Source organism: Ruditapes philippinarum, unplaced genomic scaffold (genome assembly GCF_026571515.1).
Source record: "Ruditapes philippinarum isolate M1 unplaced genomic scaffold, ASM2657151v2 ctg4846_1_1_1_1, whole genome shotgun sequence".
Classification (NCBI taxonomy): Eukaryota; Metazoa; Mollusca; class Bivalvia; order Venerida; family Veneridae; genus Ruditapes; species Ruditapes philippinarum.
This window is the reverse complement of record NW_026858617.1, coordinates 43,071-61,098: the sequence shown is the minus strand read 5'-3', so window position 1 is coordinate 61,098 and position 18,028 is coordinate 43,071.

Sequence of the window (18,028 nt, the reverse complement as noted above, 5' to 3'; positions counted from 1 at the left end):
GTAATCATTTGTAATGACGCATGACTGACTTTAAATTCATACGGACGTATAGGACTGTCTAATCATTTATACTGAGGCAGGACTGTTTAATCATTTATACAGACACAGGACGGACTAATTATTCATACTGCCGCAAGGCTGACTAATCGTTCGTACGGAAGCAGAACGGTCTAATTAGTCATAGTGACAATGGACAGACTTGTCATTCATACTAATGGTTGACATTGATACTTGCGTAGGACTGCCTTTACATTAACACTATTGCACGGCTGACAAATTATTCATACCGACACAGGACTGACTAACAGGACTGACTAATCGTTCGTACTGAAGCAGGACGGTCATAGTGACACTAGACCGACTAATCATTCATACTGACGCAGGACTAACTAAACATTCATACTTACGCCAGACTGACTTAATATTCATAGTTACGCCAGACTGACTAAACATTCATAGTTACGCCAGACTGACTTATCATTCATATTGACGATTGACTGAATAATTATTCATACTTACACAGGACTGACAAATCATTTATACTTTCGCTTGACTGATTAATATTTCATACTAACACAGGACTGACTTATAATACATACTGACGCAGAACTGGCGTAATTAATCGTTCTAATACTGGATTGATTTGTTCTTTACTTACCATTTTTACAACGGACGATATACTGGCGCTCGACTAATATAATATTTATACAATTCTCTGTTCTGACGTTGAAGTGACCAACCCTTTATACTGTGTTGTTGCGCTTTACCGTAAGTGTGTTGCAGCGGTTAGCAAAATAATTTTGTATCAGTGGTTCACAATAACTGTGTTGCATAATTTAATCCCAACTCTGTTCAGCGGATAACCAAAACGATGTCGCATGTATAACTCATAGATGTTTTGTTTGTGTTAATCGTACCTGTGTCGCAAGGATTCTCAGTAACTTTGTCAAAAATAGTAAAAGTACATGTTTATCATGTTTTACCTTAATTGAGCATCAACCAACGAATGTACAGACATTAAAAGTGTTTACCTTGTGACGTCGTTTGGAGATACGATGACTCATTGCTAAATCATTGAATAAATTAATATTTCCTGGGAATTAAGCCCGGTACTATTATGTTTTTGATTTGATACTGATCAAGGGATCAATGGTTGTTGTTAAAGCTGCATGCCTCAAGAGGAGCTTAAAAATTTCTGGATAATAAAACATGTGATAAATATATAAGATTTAAAAGAAGTAAAAGTATTTAAGATTTAATTAATACTTTACAAGTTATATGCGCTTAACGACCTATTTATGTTAATTTACATTTGTACGTGTCGACTTAAGTGCAATTTGCATTATTGATCACTTCACAACATTTTACTTTAAAATTTTTATTGAATCTGAAGGTGTGCTGCTTTAAGGCTCTCTTTCAATAGAAACATTACTATGAAGCAATTGTTATAATAAAGTTGTGTGTGCCAAACTAAACCTGCGTGAATTCGGTCAATAGTGCAACTTTTATCAGAGATTATTTGTAGATATGTATAAACAGATATATACATAATCGTTTGAAGATTTTGTTTATATACAAGCAGTTAAAGTTCATGGACATAACCCCGAGTTCGCCTAATTTTTTTCACAAGTTTTAGTCCCCCTTCTTTAAGCTTCTTTCGTAGATTTCGAACGACGAACTTTCATGACGTCTGGCCACTTTTTAGACAAGTAACTAAACAAGTGCTAGCAACATAAGTTAAAATTCCATAAGGTGCAAGAACAATAGATTCGCGATCGTTTCTATGCAGTCTCCTGCTTAAAGGTATCTACGCTGGTTTTCGATGCTTTAGAGGTAACGTACTTCGCCGGAAAACATAGCGATGTTGAGGACATAGTACAGAACGAATCCTCCCGCTGCCATAAAGTAGTTTGCTTTCGAGTCACAGTATTTCAATGATATGTATCTGCCGGGAATGCGTTTACAGTTTTCATTGGTTTGGTGAGCAATTAGAAACTCTTTGCATTTCATGCAGAACATTAGTTTGAAACAGAGTCGACGCACGCGATAAATTCTCTTTGTTCTCCGAACAAATGTTTAGTTTTCATCAAGTATAATTATATTAATCAAAAGTTAAATTTTCAATCTCTTGCAGATGCAAAACGCCGTCGTAACAAACAAAGGAAATGGCGTAAACGTACCATTTATACGTCTTAGTTAAGAGACGCAACATTTCACGCGTAAAAAAAACGTTATAGTAATATAATAAAATTAAACGTTTACACGTGTACTTTACATTTGTGCATATGTATATATAGACGTTACCATTTTAAATAGCATAATATACAAGTTTTGAAAATAATTAAATAAATTAAATGGATCAAAAGATACATACATTTTCATAGAGATACTACTTGGCTAGTAAATAAATTCAATAAGTAGGAAAATAACAGTTACTTAGGTGAAAGTTTAGAATTTTAATCACATTTTAAAATAGTAAAAAAGGGGATAATAACTTAGAAACAGTATATGTTATTAAGCTGAAAAATAACATGGAAATTATCTTATAGATGTATTATATCTTCAAGTTATGGCATTATGTTCAAAATTAATTTATGTTATATGTCAATAACCATACATAATGAATAATGTATAAAATTGCAAATATAAAAAGCATACGTGAATAAAGGGAGGTAATTGAATTATTATCTCATTGAAATTAGTTATGTATTTGTATAGATTTAAAGAAATTAATAAACATTTCTAGATCTAGTAAATAAACACTAAAATAGAACAGTCTTTTTATGCCGATATGTACTGAAAAAGATATTGATGCGTTTGTAAAAAGATGTAAGTACAGTATATATACTGGAAAAGATTTAATATTTGGGGACAATATGTGATTGAATAAGTCTCCTTAAAAATTCTCCCCATATTGTTCCGGCACGAAGGAAAATATCATCGCGCGAATGCTTAGTGCAACATTAGAAAAGAATTCTAGTATACAATGGGTTCTATAATATAATACATTCTTAGATAACACAGGTTTATTTATTCCACGGGTTCTATGATATAACCGGTTATATGACACCTTTGGTTCAATGATACCATAGGTTCTATGAAACAACAGGTTTTAATATATATCCGATGGTTCTATGATACCACGGGTTATAAAAAACCACTGATTTTAATTAATACCACAAAATATATTATACCAGTTATGGCTCTATGATACCTCGAATTCAATGATATAACGGGTTCTATGACACCAAGGGTTCTTTAATACAGGTACCTTTGAAACCACGGGTTCTTAAATACTACGGGTTATATGGCAGGTTCTTTTTTAACCACTGTTTTAATAATACAAAGCGTTCTATGAAAAACATGCTCAGTGAGGTACAACGAGACCATTTCTATGATACAAAGGGTTATATGATATGTTACATTTTAAGATACCATGGGTTCTATGATAAAAATGGGTTTTATAATAACACTGTTTCTATAATATTATGCATCTTATGACACCACAGGTTCTATGGCACAAGGTGTTTTATTGTATGATGAATTTTATGATGCAACGCGTTTTTTGACACAACGAATTCTGTGATACAGAGGGTTATATGATATATTGCATTTGTAGATACCATGGGTCCTATGATAAAGTGGGTTTTATTGTAACACTGTCTCTATGATATTATGCATTGTATAACACCACAGGTTCCATGACACAACGTGTTCTATGATATAATGGATTTTATGATACCACGGGTTCTTTGACACAAGGGGTTCTATGATTTTAATTGGTTTCATGAGAAAATGGGTTCTATTTTAAGGTCTTGATTATGATATTACGTATTCTTTTTTTTGTTTTTTTTTGTTTTGGGTTTTACGTCACATCGACACAGTATAGGTCATATCGCGACGTTCAAGCTTTACTGGTGGAGGAAGACCTCAGGTGCCCTTCCGTGCATTATTTCAGGCACGAACGGGCACCTGAGTAGAACCACCGACGTTCCGTAAGCTAGCTGGATAGCTTCCTCACATGAAAGAATCCAAAGTCCCTGTCGGGATTCGAACCCACAGTGGTGAGGGGTAAGTGGTTTGAAGTCAACGACCTTAACCACTCGGCCACGGACGCCCCCCGTATTCTATGATACAATGGGGATAATGATATCCCGGGTTCTATGAAATTACGGACCGTATGACACCACGGGTTGTATGATATAACATGTATAACGAGTGATTTGTTCAATTATATTTAGTTAAAGATATACTATGCTCCTCATTTGGTAAAATACGTTTATTACAGAAATCTATAGAAATCTAGTAAATTCTTCCTGAATATGTCTAATTTGAATAAGTGAATGTATAAGCTATGCTTCGGATGCTGAATTTTCTATTACTTTTCAGATAAATTTTGTCTGTTATTATAAAACCTACCAGTTTTTTTATTGACACTACATGTAATAAGTTACAGTAATTACCTGTAGTGTGTAGAGTTCAAAACCACAATGAAGGCGCGAAACATGTACGGTGGAAATCAGATCTATATGTAAGTAAAAAGTAGATCTTTAGTCAGATTGGTAACAACCTTTCAGGTTGCAATTTTTATAGTCATCAGTTTCTGCACGGATTTTACGTGCATGAAAAGTATTGATAATCATTGTTCAGATTGTTTTCCAATTGTGAATAAACATATATATTATGTTTTCATAAATGGTTGACTCGGAAGACAGAATACGAGATAGTTCGTCCTTCTGTGAACGTTGAGTTTCCATTGGCAACTCGGACAACAACAACAACCTGAAATCCTGCAGTCTATGCAGTGATTGGAAACATGAGTTTTCATATCTAAATAAGAATAAAGACTTCATTAAAAGACAATTTGTTACAAAACAGATATTTTGAATATCTGAATATCAAAACGTATAAAATGCAGGTAAAATAAAACTAAAAAGTTAATTGATATTTCTAATGTTACAGGTAGACTTTGTGATCATTATAGGTTTTGGGTAGAAACCTGCGTTTATTTCGGATGTGAAAAATCAAAAATGCAACAATGTGAAAATGTTAAATTACAACAATGCGAAAACGCGATAACACAACAATGCGAAAAATTCAAAATGCGCCATTTGCGAAAAGGCGAAAATACAATAGATGAAATGCACATAGCCGACAGATTTCATGTGTCATATTGTTGCCCTTCTTCTGTACTTATTTTTCCCTTTTTCGCCTCAAAAATCCGATAAAGCGAAAACTGGAAGAGTCAACTTAGTTGTCCATTCGTGTTTTCGCATTTTGGAGGCAAAGCAGTGAAAACAAGAAATGGTGTAAATCAGCCACCATGACTCACAGTATCATTAACAGACGTTTGGTCAGTGCTGTAGTTCTCTTGCATTTTTTATTCAGTAAAATTACCGAGAAATAGCTAGAATTACAGGAAAGATTGTCTCAATCGTGCCAACTTTGGGGAATGTTTGCAAACTGATGACCAGGTCATCTAAGATTTCGGTTATAAATATTTGTATGACATTTTTTCTCCAGTTGTTCTAAAGAGATTTCTTTTCTGTGAAAATCAGTTCAAGAAAACACCTGTGAAGTATCTCTATACTTACAATGTGTCTGATTCTGTTACATTTGTATACGCAAGTATTGCGACATGTTTTCTTTTGCATAACCTATCTCTATTGGTACTTCATAATTCAGCCAGTTTGACGATTTTATCATAATAATTTATTGTTCTGCGAGCTTGTTTGTTTTGATTCTGATAATCTAAGTACTTTTATTAATTGACAAGTAATTAATGTAGGCAGTAAACCAGACATAATAAGGCCAACCTGATTGTTAGATTCATTTATCTTGATATTTCTTTACTCGACCAGCTTTTTGTTGTGAAATTTATTTCGAGCTACTTTTAGACTTTTATACTACAGTCGACTTTTTCTTTTCTAAACATTTATCATGAGGTTTGTCCTAGATGATCTGGTTCATACATTGTACCTTTATAATAAATCCACCTTTACAGTATTGGCATTTTGCGTCTGGTGTTGCGACCACCCTTACAACTTAAGAAATCAAATTCAAGCTCAGTAGTATGTTATAGCTACTTCCTGGACTAACTAGTACTGGTAGTAATGATTATTTTCCAAGACGGAGTCTAACACTGAATTGCTAGGTATTAGGTGACCTAACAATGACACAGAAACAACAGAAACAACAATACAATCTATTTATTTTCACACTTTTATTTTCTTAAATATAGACTATGATATTATATGAATAGTTTACATTAATTCATGAATTATAATAATATGTTGTAAACATATTATAAATTGCTAAACTCAGTTTTGACAGTATGTTCACATATAGCAACAGTATTAACTTTTGCATAGTTATTTATACCTCTTCACTAACTAATGCTTACATATTGCAGTTACATCATAATAGTAGAATTTTCAAATACTTTAAATAAGATAGTCAAATCTATTTATAGTATTTTCAATAGTCATTAAAATACATAAAAGTAAGGTAAACAAAAGAATGGTCATCACTATCATTTTATCAACTTTTGCAAAACTACCTAGCAAACTGTTTTATAATAAAACCAATACATATCGTAAACATTTTTTTTTTCAAATAGTTCTTATCATTACAAACTAGACAAGCACTGTCCTAATGTCCTATTTACCATTTTGTCAAAATGATATAATGAAGTTTTATGTTAATACATGAAATCGACAAAAGCTAATATTCTAGACGAAAAAAATGTATAAACTTTTCACAAATGGCGATGAAAACATATTAAAACAATATATAGTTATGGTAATTTTAATATTGCATAAACCTTAATAAAATATATCTTCCCTAAAAGTTTCTTGTAGATACCTTCAACTGTGTATATGTTGTGTCCCAGCAAAAAAGTAAAATATGAAATACAATGTATAACAATTGGCAATAACTTAAATTTATGAAAAATGTGCATTGTAACTTAACCAATGGCTGCGAAAAAAATTTAACATTACAAATTAGAATCTACAAGGTCTATCATCACAAAAGCATGTACGAGTATAAGAAAGTATGGTTTTATACACTATATTTCCTAATCATTTTATTCACTAAGTGCAAAGATCAGTAACTCTAACATTATGCAATTACAAGTTATGTATCTTCAACACATCACTCTTCCTCAAGAAAATATGTTCATTTATTAATTTTTATGATGTTAAATCCCATGTTTTGGACTAAAACTAAATAAAAACATACAATAAACAATCAATCTAAAAATCTATAGAGTTATGGTTCCTGGGCACTTGACATTACCTTTATCAGATTCAGGATAGTCGAAAAATAGACAACGGCTAACTAATCGAACGTACAGACAAGATGATTCCAGAAAACAGACCTATTTAAACTTCGCTGAGGTTATAATGACTTATAAAGGTGATTGTGTTTTTGAAGAATATTTGGGTGTTTGGAATACATTCTAAAACAAAAAATATTTATATCTGTAAATGATATAAATTCGTATATTGAACTATATATAAAGAAATGGAAACTCAGAAAAATTAACAAAAAGGACATCGCTGAACTGAAACCCATCGCTTTTGAGCAAAATGTATATATCAAACAATACCTTAAACAAAATGTGTTAGCTTTAAGCCGTTACCTTTAAAGGACAATATCTTAAAAGATGTTACCTTTAAGTCTATAAAAATGGAAATAGAAATGAATTCCCACTGCAATGTATGATTTGAACAAAATGCTACAGATACAATATCAAAACTCTAGGCCGTGCTCTTCCGTAATTGTAACTTTTCAAAATGACCATTTTATCATGTGGGACAGAGATATGTGATGAATAGATTGAATACAACCATTTTATCAAAAGTATGGAGAAAAGCTTTTATAATTTGATCAAGTAGTTTCCGAGGTGACGCTGTCTGAAATCATTTTAAGCCACGGACGGCTAAAAGCTCACCATGAGTACCCTCAAACTTAGGTGATCTAAAACAAGGGGAGATAAAAGTTGTCATTTATAAATCAACATGTTTCAATCAAATTTATGTCTAAATCTCTATTAAAATGTATCATACCCTAAATTAAAAACAAAAGACATCATGATTCAGATGTCTAAATCTCTAACAAATGTATTCTTTGCTTAATTAAAGCGAATAAATTAAACATACATAGTACATAATGGGTGAAATTAATTGAAACACTATGTATTTATATAAAGTAAACAATAGTAGGTATTAGGAGCTTCAGCTGTTTTACGCCTAACATATCTGACATTACGTATATTCTAAATTAGTGTTATTCTTGTTACAAAACAAAACAAGAGAACAATATTTGAATATAGTCATTTTGCACATTTATATTATTAATAAAACCATTCAAAACAACATCTTACAAAATAGTGCATTAATTACAACATAAACTAATAAAAAGATTAATCACATAGACAGAGGCACAAGTTTGTAATTTACTACTACAGTAAATGTCTATATTATCAGGCCGGATCTAAGGATTACGTCAAATTGTTAGCCTATGATGACGTCATATAGATAACAGCAATGGAAAATACATGTAGACGGGTAAAAGTAACATTCTAACACTATCGGAAATGTTTCTATATAAACAAAGAAGGCTCGAAGCGTGCACTATTCTACAACAATGAACTCGCCGTTCTCATTATCTCCCTGTGAATTTTCACATTGAGGGCGCCATTTTGTTTGAAAAATCTGATAAATAAAACAACTTTTGGTCGAATTTTGTCGTGAAAACTATCTAGAATGAAAGAAAATGGTCTAACTAAGAAAATAAATCCGAACACCAATATCTTTAACACAGTCGTTAACGCTGTACAGACGTTTAAAGTGTTGTTTACGTGACGTCACAATGTAGCGCCAAACAGCACGTGCAAAACAATCAAATCAAGTACGCTATTTATATGTCGCAAACGAGTTAAGTTTTACATTTATTTCACTTTTGATAATTTGTATTTCGCTTGAAAAATTATAGAGTAAAATAAAATAAACAAACACAGTTTTATCAACGTTTTCAAAAATCGTTATTCTCAAAATGTTTCTTCACACGGTAGATTTAACGACAGTTTTTTCAACCCACTGGAACAGCCTTTAAAGAACGTTTCTATTGGAAACTCTGAGGCGAAAACACATTTTACCACCAAACATAAAGTCCAACATTATAATAATAATTATATTTTTTCTTGACGTGTTAGAATGGAAATAGATATTAATTTTTCGTGCATTATAATTTTCGTGCATTATTGTATAATAATGCACGTTTTTCGTTCAAATGCGTTGTAATTAATCACTCAGGTCTATCGGCCCGTGATTATATTACTACGCATTTGAACTCAAACCGTGCATTATTCTACAACAATGCACTTAGAATTGATAAATATTTCCTAAATGAAACGTTTAAATAATCTGAAAACATGATTGAACATGGTTGTTGTCTGGATGGAGAATATTTATCCAGTTTGCTGCAAAAGTGAATATTGATTCGCTATTTTTAAAGCTCGCCTAGATAAACTTTCTCACTCACCGGCTTAACTTTTCCAAATCTAACATCAACCATATATTCTCTATAAAGCCATATAATGAAACTATATATAGAGGGTATTTGTTTTTTTGCATATAAGATTGAAATATAATTTCACTCAAGTGAACACCAGATGCAATATTTTCACGAGTGGCGTAGCCACGAGTGAAAATATATTAGCTGGTGTTCACGAATGAGATATATTTCCATCTTATATGAATTTTCTTTTCATTTCATGCTTTTTAAGTGATTTTTAGTATTTTTTACTGATTTTACCGCATAATGTCGCGCATTCTCCTTTGTGACGTCATCACATCATGACGTCACATCATCAATTTTGAAGTATAGTTCTGTTAAATTTCTCTAATTTTGTTACATTTTTATCATGATGTATGGTGACATCGACTTTCTTTTCCTAAAGAAGCAAAATTTACGTATGACGGCATTTATTTTTGCCTGTTGTTCCATTTAGTTAAGTCCGGCTATAGTGAAAATTATATTCTATCAGTTTCACTAGTGATTTATCAGAATATAATTATCTGATATATTATAATAAAATGTATATAGTTGAAAAACTAAGCTACATTACTGTATATACATACATATCAAAACTAATGTAATTGATTATATGCATATCATAATAATAATTTGAAAAATAAGACAAAATAACAGTAACTCAAAACTAAAGGCGGTATTATATATACATCTATATATCAACTTGAATAAACTTAAAGGGACATTATGCCTCAGAAATCCATATTTTTTTAACTCTTTAGAAATGTTATATATCTGTGTTGATTTATCATGTTTAAATAATGGATTTATTGCATTTGTGATGTTTTGAAACTGAAACATGATACGGAACATGCGGTAGTAAGTCTTACAGGTAGAAATTGTAAATAAAGTAGAAAATGTAAGTCTAGTATTTTGACTTCCAAACGAATAACTTATTCACTATAATTTTATTAACTGTCAACAGATTAAAGATGCAAACGGAAATTCATGTATCAAGCCAATAAGTATGTGCCCCGAAACTGTTATAAGATGCCTACAAAATAAATACTTTTTTAGAAATAAAAATGATAGCATTTCTTAAGCCTAATTAGCTTTTAAACAAAACCATCAAAATGACTAGAACATGGATTTGCAAAAATAAAAGTGGGATTATGTACAAATTTTGTATCTTAAAGGCACATAATGTCTCAGAAATAGAAATTATATATATTTTGTATTCTTTAAACAGATCAAACATGCGTTCAATAACATTTAATACTGGATTTAAAGTATCACTCTAGTCTATGTTAGATGTTAAACAACATAAGAAAAATAAGTTAAATGTACAGTTATGTGTTGTAAGTAAGCAAAATATAAGCACTATAGTGTTCTTACCTTGCATATAAAATACCAGTACTTAATTAATGTAATTAAACTAATTGTGTAAGAAACAAAACATAGTTAACCTATTTATGACCAAACTTGACGGCAAAAATGAAAAGTTTTTGAGAAATTAGCTCTTTGTAGCTTAATGGGCCTTTAATATATACAGACCAACCTTCTACTGATTAACACATCTAAGCAGAATAAATGATGATTTGTATTTTCTTGAGTGCAAGGATCTCATAAGGAGATTGTGAAGGGTTATATACAAAATGTACTAAGTTATAAAGATTTTTGACAGGTTATATGCCCTAAAAAAAGTTGTAAATGTATAACCCGGGACACTACATGAGTGTAACATGACAAAATAATTATAACTAATAATACAATTAATATACATCTATATTATGTACAATTATACAAATTTGAAAAGCAGCTATCACAAAAAGCAAACTATAACATGAACAAATTTGTAATATTTACTTTTGGAAGCATCCTTTCAAAGTTCCTTAATGTCATCACTGCAATCGTTTGTGCAGAAATTAAAAAGAAAAAGAAAACAATAAAAAAGAGGAAAATCAAACTACATTACAAAATTTCAATACATGTAATTATAAGACTATTAGTATATGCTTTGTCAGATTTTACAATAATGCCAATGATAAATTAGTTTTTGTCTAATAATTCTTGTTGAATCATTTTAATACTAAATTGCTAAATAAATTTATACATGCATATCTAATTAAATAAACTGATAATAACTCTTATAATAAGGAAAATATGTAACATCCGTTTTCATTAGATCTTGGACAAAATATAATGGGACAAGCAACTTGAGACTAGCACTACATGTACGTTATCTTTCTGACCAAACAGTCGCCATTTTGTCTTTTTGATAGTTGTGAACGTGTATATTTTTGCCAGTTGTAATTAGCTGTATAGTGTAAATAAGAAAAGTATAAAACAAATGGCGAATGATTTTTTAAAGACTATATCGAAGATCGGCTGTCAATTGGACGCCAACATAAGACAGTTTAATATCCAGTCGGTAGTTGCTTATCCCTCTATACTTTATGTCCCATATTTGATAAAACAATAAAATTAATTTAATAAGATGTTCTAAAATCAATAAAGGTTTTCACTCTGAATTTTGATTTAGGTTTCTACGGTATGACCATAATTCACGAAACATATTTTGAAGGAACTCAGGGATATATTTGACAGCAGCCTTGGTGGTGATATCTTTTTACACGTAAATTCCCCTTGAAGAAAAAAGTAAATGTTTTAATCAATGCAAAAGTTTGCTAGTCTGTTTCCGGTTAAGCCAAGAATCAGTAGATTGTACGAAACTATCTTGGAGCAATTTTCTTTCGTGTATGTTTCTGTAATGCCATGAACCAGGTGTCAAGTTGTAATGGAAACGCTGTCATCATTGTCACTGCAGTTTTACTGAAGCTCCTTTTCTGGAAAGAGAAGAAGAAATGATAAATGAGTTAGTCAAAACATTTTGTGACAGTAAGATAGCATAGATTTTATTCTAATACTTGTTTTTATATTTTCCAAGTAACATTGACGATATATGTTCTGTTTTGACAATGTAGAGAAACCAACACAGGATATCTGGTGTTAAGATTTTGGCACGAGCGGATTGCCAGAGAAAATAAACATACCTTCTGTGACTTAGATTATTTAGGTACGTGCAGACATCTGAGTAGAACTACAGACTCCCGTAAGCCAACGGAAATGAATTTGTTATCTAGAGACAAACTGATGTGCGAGTAGAACCACGGGCTTTCCGTCAGCAAACTTAACTGTGAGCTGTTATCCGGATAAAACACGGACCTTCCGTTAGCATATTTAATTGAATAACTGTATTAAAGCAGGAGCTGATATCCAGATAGAACCACGGACCTTCCGTTAGCATATTTAATTGAATAACTGTATTAAAGCAGGAGCTGATATCCAGATAGAACCACGGACCTTCCGTTAGCATATTTAATTGAATAACTGTATTAAAGCAGGAGCTGATATCCAGATAGAACCACGGACCTTCCGTTAGCATATTTAATTGAATAACTGTATTAAAGCAGGAGCTGATCTCCAGATAGAACCACGGACCTTATAGCTGTTAGCATAGTTAATTGAGTAACTGTATTAAAGCACAAGCTGATATCAAGATAGAACCACGGACCTTCCGTTAGCATATTTAATTGAATAACTGTATTAAAGCAGGAGCTGATATCCAGATAGAACCACGGACCTTCCGTTAGCATATTTAATTGAATAACTGTATTAAAGCAGGAGCTGATATCCAGATAGAACCACGGACCTTCTGTCAGCCAGATGAAGTTCATGTGAGTGATTTAGATTCGAGTAGACATTCACGTTACTTTATGTAGAACAACCAATGTTTCGTAAATAATATGACAACGCTAAATTTTATCAACAAGTTCTGGATTCCAAAAATCTTTAGTTTTTGAAATTATTTTTGTACAATAGAATTGCAGTATTTCAAATGAATCGTAACACATTTACTTTGGTTAATCGGCAAACTGTTAATCAGTTTAGTAAATCCACTGCTTAGAAAAATAATTTAAAACACTAAGTCGGTTAAAATTTATTAGTACGTATTTACAAAATTAAATTGGTCGCACGGCTGCGCCGCGCCTGACCAATTTAATTTTGTAAATACGTACTTATAAACTTTAACCTATACATAAGCCGCTTTTTAATATTTTTGTTTTTCATCTGATGCAGCATCAGACCCGTTACGAAACATAACCAGATTAACATACGTTGATTTAACCTTTTTATTTGCAATTGCCCTTGTCCCAATTAATTCTTGTGCATTTTGCGCCAAAACTATTATTTAATATCTTCTTTTAACATGAAAATTACCATTAAAATTGCCTATTTAACTGTGAAGCACCACACTAAATACCGTATTCCGGTATATACCGGACAATGCGATTGAATGCCAAAATCTTGCCGTTTCATGCAAAAGATGAACTTTAATTCGTCTAATTCATCTTTTCATACATTTTTAAGTATGATTATAAATGAAAAATGTAAGAATCGGCGGAAAAAGATATTTGTCTATTTTGTGATCACGATTTCTGCAAGCGTCTACAGGTACTGCTCCAGTCCTGTATTGAGTTAAACCCTTAGAGTCATTTACTATAATAAGAACATCTTTGTTAACATGAATCAATACTGATACTTAAAGAAAAAGTTTATATTTTTTCTTTTGTTTTAGTACTTAAATACATTTATATTGAATACAAAAGTCAGTAAATAATATTTTTCAATATCTTTAAAAAAGTAAATTATAAACATGTTAGAAGCACATATTTAAAGCAAGAAATTCAATCATATTCATTATAATAATTTATAGCTTGCGTAGCTGGACCTATTTCTATCATACTATAGATACATTTGAAATGATGTCCATTAAAGGTGCGCTACTTTAAACACAATCGCGCTGTTTACGTGAAATTTGTCGGCTTCCCACACTAGTTAGTTTACTATAAAAATTCAATGCAGGCATATACGAAACGTTCAGCACGTCTTAAATACTGCGATCCAGGCTATTGTTGTTGTTTTTTTTTTGCAAGAAATACGAACACTTTTAATCACTTTCTTTTACGTGCATTTGCCATAAATTATCTGTCTTAAACAAATAATAACTTTTACTATACTACACTTCACATGTCCTTAACATACTTTGCTTGCGGGACCCGGCTAAAAGTTCATTCACGAAAAAGTCACATTTTGCATACTTTCATGGAGATAATTTCCGATTTTACTCTTTAATCTTTACTTTGGATTTTATTGACCTGTCAATAAAAAAGGTAATTTAAAGTCTTACCTTAACATGCAAGAAACATGAAACTTCTGTTTCCTAAGAAGTTGTTCAAAACATATCTCATCATCCCGATAAAATTGATCTTTCACCACACAAATCAAAATGGTAAACGTCACAAGAGGTTTTGTATGATGATCCAGTGCCGCTGAAATGATAAAAAACGAAATGATAAAAACGCAAATTATATCATTAATGGGGATTTATGCAAAACATAATCTTACTATTTTATATCCACATGTTGTAAAAGTCCATGACAAATCTTATATCGATCAGTTAATTATGAGCATAAATGCTTATAATGATAAGAACAGTTGTAAATTATGAATGAAAAACAGACAAAAAAAAAACATTTAGACCCCAGGATGTAATTGAACACGCTTGGTTCACATTTAGAGGATAAATGAGCCGCGTCACGACAAAACCAACATAATGGGTTTGCGACCAGCATGGATCCTGACCAGCCTGCGCATCCGGGCAGTCTGATCAGGATCCATGCTGTTCGCTTACAAACCTAATAACAAGTAGAGAAACTGATAGCGAACGGCATGGATCCTGATCAGACTGCGCAGATGCGCAGGGTGCTCTGGATCCATGCTGGTCGCAAACCCATTATGTTGGTTTTGTCGTGACGCGGCTCAAATAGACTTTATCATAAAATTACAAATACGTACCTTAAATATATGACATAACAATAACATCTTACTAAAACAATAAACAAATAACCTTTCCGGAGTAAAAATTAAGAAACGTTTAACATATATTCACTTTAATATAACTATATACATGTATGCGCTGGTTCAAACTATGTTTAATGTAGAGGTGGTGATGTGCCATTTAATAAACACGTGACATGTATTGTGTATCTGTTTATAGTCTATGTTTATAAAATGCTTCATTTTTATTACAAAAATAATCTAATTCCAGAATAAAAACAAATTATGTAACATATTTAATTAATGTTCTACTTCTACTTCTAGTAGAAGCAGAACATTAATTAAATATTTTACATGATTTGATGTTGATTTATTTATATATAATATTTTATTCGATTAAAAGAAAATATCAGAATCGTGTTCACTGTGAATAATCTATTTCAGTTCTTACATATGCATGTATAATAAAATAATAATTAAAGATTAAACATTCATAAAATCTCTTACCTGTGAAATATTTTCATATCCTTGTCCAACTTTTATATCCATTAAGGTCCGTAAAAAACTTGTAAAAAACTTCCATGAATTATTTCTATCAGTTATTTTTAAATCTATAATCAATTGTCAATTAATGTTTTAATTGGAAACGTATATAACATCAGGGCTGGGAATCAAAACTGCGTCGTATCCTACAAAATGTAAACAAACGCCGCCATCTTGGAACGAAAAACGTATGTTTTTGTTTATAACTCTTTTTGTTGGAAATGACTGAAAACCAGATATATGTATTAACACGCTACACTATTTTCCGCTTCGTTCGGTATATGTTGCTTGCACAACTATTTTTTTAAACAAAAGTTATAGCGAACTTGGAGCTCGAAGCGGGGCAAAATTTTTATGAAAATGTGTGGATACGACGCAGTTCATATTGCTTTATCTATCGTTTTTTCCTTCAAATCAATTATATATTTGTTTCAGAGTTCACCATAAACTTCGAAATATAATTTTGCATCGTTTACTAAAATTTCATTAAAAAGAGATGTTTATTTTCAAAGAAAATAATGATTTTTATGAAATGATACGACGCAGTTGAAAATAAAATATGATACGACGCAGTTGTATTTTTGGCAGTCTTTTCAACAGGGATAATTTTGGCAGTATCTTTCTTTTTTATAGAATAATCACTTGCGCTAGATAAAAACCCCAGATCATTTGAGGTGTGTAGCAATTTTCTGTTGCTTTTGATTATTTAGAATATATTGTGTCATGTCCAAAATAACATTTAATTTGAAAGTTTACATTGCAGAAGCTACTTTTTAGTTAATCATGAACATGTTACCTAGTTGACCATAATATCTGAAATAATTTCTTATATTTCCCTGTATGTTCAATATTATCCCTAATTTTTTTTTCGCAAAAAAATGTAGAAATCTATTAACTTGAATTCATTTTGGCTAGCTACGCTCTAAGTTAACTGTGGTTTTGCATGTTCTGGGAAATGTCTGCTTTTTTGTGGTTTGTTTTCAAACTTTCACACTACACATTAGGGGCGAGGACTTCAGGTGCACCTTTGTGCGTTATTTCAAGCAAAATGGTGCACCTGCAGAGAACCATCGACATTTTGAAACTAGCTTGATAGGTTTTCCACACGAAAGAATAAAAAGTCCCTGGTGTTTTCGAATTCATAGCAGTTCAGTTCAAGTGATTTGAAGTCAGTAAACACAAGCATTGATGCAAAGCATCAAAGGGCGTCCAAGCAAGAAATGCAGCAAATGAAGATGAACAAGTAGACATCTGATGACCAGATATTCTTATAAACTTTTCATCGTTAATTGGTTTTAACCAGTATTGTGTATCATTTATGAATGGGCGGACGAAAGACATTGTTCATCATGAACTTTGGTAGGCCTGCATGCTAGAGATTTGAATATTAAATGTTTTTTTCCACAGGAACTTTATTTCTATCAATGTTAACGATAATGTCCAAAATATACAGGTCTATAATATCCAAAATATACCCCCTATATGGTATAAGTTTATTTATACTATATAGGGCTATTTTTGGATGTTCTCATTAATATTGGTTATTTGATAGAATTTTAAGTTCATGTGATATTTTCTTTGGATTATACAACATAATAGTAGTCAAAATGGACAATGTCTGTTTATTGATTTATTTAGGAGGTCAATCTACTATTTAAATGACCTAGTCTGATCCATCAGTGTGTTTACATGCCTATCAATAAACCCATAACAACTCGTGTTAAAATTGCAGACGAAGAATGATAATACTATGATAAAACAATTCGTAAAAATTGCCTACTTAAAGATTGCAATTAATTGTTTTAATATGTTTGCATTTTATTTCCTGCAAAATTCTCCAGTTCTTTGCGACGCGAATGACCGTTTCGGTAAACTAAAACTACTTCTATAAATAAATGTTTGGACTTTCACAATGTTCAGGTTATCATTCTATATATAGGTAAAGCAATAACACACATAATAACCTGCTGTGTACTACAAAATGATTAATAAAAATACCGAAGAGCGCGATTAATTGACAGATAAGATAATTTCATTTCAATAT